A 5283-nucleotide genomic window follows, 5' to 3' on the forward strand; every position below is an offset into this window, starting at 1 on the left:
CCATATGGAAATCAGTAATTTTTATATAAAATACATTTAAAACAAAAAATAGCATTTTAACATGAAAGCAGAGAATAAGCCTTCAAAAATAGAATTACTACTATATAGGTAATGATGTTTACATGTAATGAACATGTTAAAATGTCATATGTGTGATAGATGAGCTAATATCTTCATTATTAAAATTGCACTTAACCCAAAAGTTAATGATCTTTAAATCTGACAAAGGTATTTAATCCATTAAGTGCCTAATGTTTTTCTAATTTTATGAGACATTATAGAATCATACAAAGTAAGCAATATTCTATTGTGAGCCAAAACACTTAGCAAATTATCTCAAATAACCTAAATATAATAATTCATTTCAAGTTACAGAACTGGAGACCAAATTCACTGAATTAATTATATTTCATTTGAGAAAAGTCATGATGCTTCATCAGAAATACATTTAATTAAAATTTGATTGAGCCCAATTCTTTTAAAATTTATTAAAATTTATTTAAATAAATATTTCACATCTTAGTTAATGGTTTCTGCAGTCTTCATTCTATTCTATTATTTTCTGTTCTGAAATATTATGCTTTTAAAATCATTCAAGTGATGACAATAAAATATAACATATTTATATGTATTTTTATCAACAGCATTTATTATATTTTATGGCTTATGCAGAAAAAAATACATGATAATGCATATTGGATGGCTATGGTAAACAAAGAAAGCATTATCCATTTGCTAATTGTGTAAATAGTTCCTGAAGGTAGAGAGCTAATGAAATCTAGTCTTTCATTTAACAGATGAAAATATCATGCACCATAGAGTTTCAGCATCCTGAACAAGCTCTGTTTCTTCATTACTAGTTTTCCCTGTCCTCAATGGAGAAAATAAAATTTTGCTTTCCATTGCTGGAATTTTGTTGACTTTGATTTTTTTTTGTGCCTTCCGCTCTTTGATGACCATAGTTTATAAAGCTATTGTGCCTTATCTAGGCTAGTCTTGTTGTTAAGCTGGGAATGATAGTTTCCTGTACCTGTCTTACCTTTTACCTTTAAATGGAAGCCTTATTCAGATTATATTCCTGTTTTCATCAAAATGGTTAATTTGACAAGAATTATCATGTCATATATATAAAAGTTATTTACTTTCTAGTAGAAAAATATAATCAATGGTAAGAAATGCAATTATTAAGGCATAAATTGCAAATGTTGTTTCCTTAAATTCTGTAATTTCACATTATTATTGAGCTATTCAAAACAAGCTTCATTCTTTGCCTGCATTGTAAAGATTTTTTTAAATCTCTAGGAAAATATTTCTTGAATAAATAATTATGACTTGTCACTGTCATTTATTATTTTTAGTTGATAAATAAATTACATTATTTATAGTGTGCAATATGAAACACGTATCTATGGTGACCTGCCTAAATCAAGCTAATCAACATATGCATTATGTCATACTTTTCTGTGGTAAAAACATTTAAAACATACACACTTAACAATTTTCAAGTATACATTACATTGCTCTAAATTATGTTCACTATGTTGTACAATAGATCTCCTAAACATATTCCTCCTATCTAACTGATATTTTGTATTCTTTGAGCAACATCTTCCCCAATCCCCTTCCCTTCACTAAGCCATTCTATTCTCTGCTTCTGTAAATTCAACCTTTTCGGATTGTACACACACATAAGATCATGTGATATTGTCTTTCTGTGCCTGGCTTAATTTACTTAATGCCCTTGAGGTTCATCCAAGTTCTTGAAAATTACAAGATTTCCTTTTTTTAAAGGCTGAATCATTCTCTCTCTCTCTCTCTCTCTCGCCCACCCCCCGTGCATGTGTTGCATACAAGTGCATGTAAAATTTTCTTTAATAATTCATTCATTGGTGGAAAATTTATATATTGATGGTTGATTCTACATCTTGGGTATTGAGAATAAAGCTACAAACAACATGGGAGTGAGATATCTTTCAACATATTGAATTTAGTTCCTTTGCATATATACCCAGAAAAGGGAGTGGTGGAACATATGGTAGTTCAATTTTTAGTTTTTCTTATTTTCCACATTGGCTGTACTAATTTACATTTTCACTAACAGTGCATAAGGGTACTCTTTTCTCCACATCTTCACCAACACTTATCTATAGTCTTTTTGATAATAGCCTTCTAACATTTGTGAGTGGATAGCTCATTGTGGTTTTCATTTGTATTTTCTTGCTGATTAGTGATGTTGAATATTTTTCTATATCCTTACTGGCTATTTTTATATCCTTTTTGGAAAAATGTCTTTTTGGGTCCTTCTTCCGTTTTTTCATCAGGTTATTTATTTTCTTACTATTGAACTGTGTTCCTTAAATATTTTTGTTAGCAGCCTTGTATCCGATTTATGGTTTATAAATATTTTCTTCTATTCCATAGGTTGTCTCTTCATTGTGTTGTTTCAGTTGATATGCAGAAGCTTAGTTTGATGCAGTCATATTTATCTACTTTTGCTGTGGTTGCCTATGTTTTAGGGGTCATAACCAAAAAAAGTCATTGCCCACATGAATTTCATGAAGCGTTGTCCCTAGGTTTTCTTTTAGTAGTTATGAGTTTCAGGTTTTATGTTGAAGTCTCTAATGCATTTTCAGTTGGTTTTGTATATGGATGAAATAATGGCCAAATTTAATTCTTCTGCATTTGGATATGCTGTTTTCTCAGCACCATTTAATGAAGAGACTGTCCTTTTCCCATGGTGTGTTCTTGGAATCTTTATTGACAATTCACTTATACTAGTGCTTTACTTACACTTGTACTTTACAATCTGCAAGACATGTTATTTTGTTATTACTTTATGAAATAGACTTTTCCCTTTCATTATAACCTTCACAACCTTCAAAAACAAATGAGATGATCAGAGGAAAAACAGAAATTTTATTTTAAGAATGAAGTCTTCAGATTGGGGAGGCACATGCTCTAGTATTAGTGAAAATGTGCTCTCAGAAGAACAAAGGAAGGGTCCAGCTCAAATAGAGAAAGTTCTCATCCTGGTTCTCAATCGAGTCCTTTTATGCAAATGAAGTTTTCAAACTTGTTCAACTCTGATTGGTTGAAATCCTTGATCGGATTGGGATTTCTAAACCCAAAGCCAGAAGTTTGTGAGATGTTTCTTTCAAATAACTATTGGGGGCTGGGGTTTCTGGTCATAGTTTATCTTGACATGGAAAGAGGAACTAGTTTGGCTTGACTGTCGAAAGGGAAGTCCTATGACACTTTTACAATCTCTTTTGAGAACACAGAGTGTGTGACTTCTCCTTTGCCCAGTCATGGCCACCTGATTCTGTTTTAGCTTAGACCACCTCAGTTAGCCATGGAGAGTCCATTTTGTCTGTCGTCTGGGGGCATGTTTTGACAGATAGATTTTTAATATTATATGTTGATTTTACTTTCTTGTGAACATCACTTATAGCTATGTTGGATAATGTTTGTTTTTCATATTGCGTTGCCTCATCATTTCATTTTCCTTTTACTTTGATTTCATTGTATCTTAAGCTATTCTGTGTTTACAATGTAGTTTTCAGTCCTCCCTTTGATTCCATGCTATTCTAGAAATATTATTTTAGTTGTAAATGGTGTATTTTGTCCTTTATAAATACATTTATACATATATGTCTGTAATTCTCATATTCTCACTTTAACATTTTATCTATTATATTATGGTAGACTACATTATCGAGGTCAATTCTTCTCCTCTTTCTATATCCATTTCCTTTGTCATATAGCTTTGCTGTTAATGTCACAGACATACAGTGTAGCTTAAGAGCCTGAGCCCCCTAATATATTTTCATCATGAGACTTGCTTTTTCCAATATATTATGCCCAGTTAGAGATAGAGATATACTCATACATTATGGCTTGCTCTCTTTCTTTCTGCCATTTCCATTGCATAAGCATGCCCTGGCTAGCCTTATGGCTCAGGGGGTAGAAGAAATACAGGGAGTAAACAATAACTGAACCTGGAGCCCAAAATCATATATCCAATATCAGTTTATATCAGCAAAGGGACCCCAGATAACCTGAAAACACATGAGAAATGCATGATTACTTCTTTTTGCCAATGAATTTATATTGTATGTTTGTTTGTATGTGTGTGTTTGAGTCTTAGCAAACACTGACTTGTATAAACCAATGTACATGTACTCAATAATTATATTCTTATTGTTTCCAGCTACAGCGTAGGGCATCAAAGTATAAATTTAATACTTCTTGTGATAATTTAATTCAAAAATTAATTCTCATTATTTGTACTTGATATGCTTCTTAGTTTTTGTTAAGTAGAATTTCCCTTTTAATGTTGCTATATTTTTCTATCTTCCTCCATGTTTTTCAAATAAGTAAATTACATCAAATAGTATTGTGTTTTGTGTGACTTTATTTGATTCCCTTGTCACTACTGTGGGAGCTGTTTATCTTCTCTACAGAACCATAACTTAAAGATTGAGTTTGTATTTTTAGGATGTATTTAGTTTTAGCTGGCAGTGACTAATCTTGGTTGGGGGATCTGGGCATATTTTTTAAGCTCTGATTTTATTAAATTGACCATATACAAGCTTTACACAACTGAATTAAAACTATCTTTTATTTTTATAGGGAGGCCCATTAGATTTTGGAGCCTGGGAAAATATCAGCTTTGGATATTGTTTCTGATTTTCAAATGTCTTCTTTCACCAGCAATCATTCCCACTCATAAATTCAAAAGAAGAATGTAAAATTAGGACCTATAGTTTGGGTCCCTGTCTTGTTTACTGCTACAGTAGAGAGGGTTGGGGGAAAGGTACCCTTACTGGAAATTTCAGTGTATTTATTGAATCCTAAATTCCCACTTTCTTTTATTACATTGTCTTTTATTCTTTTATTGGTTCATGTTGCTAAGGTTTTCTTTATAGCTAGGGATAGTCTCACTTTTTTTTGTTAGCCTTCATTACATTTATGATTGGCCACAAGGCATTAGCTTGAGCTCTATTCAACTAATTGGTGGAAAAATGTACTCTCTGTGATTTTTATTTGTTTCCATGTTGAGCTACTATCTTATCCCTCAGTCTGCTTCTGTACAAATATGAATATATTCACATCAATTTTCAGGGTGTTTCTACTTTTAAAATGTATACTTTTTGAGAGAGACATAGAGGAAAGTGAAGAATGAATTATATAATGACCCCAGTAGAAACTTCTTTCACTGCTAGGTTTAGAAATGTATTGTATAAAATTATACCTCTTTCTTATTTGTTTTTTGTTGGTGAA

Source organism: Callithrix jacchus, chromosome 1, assembly GCF_049354715.1.
Source record: "Callithrix jacchus isolate 240 chromosome 1, calJac240_pri, whole genome shotgun sequence".
NCBI classification, from domain to species: Eukaryota; Metazoa; Chordata; class Mammalia; order Primates; family Cebidae; genus Callithrix; species Callithrix jacchus.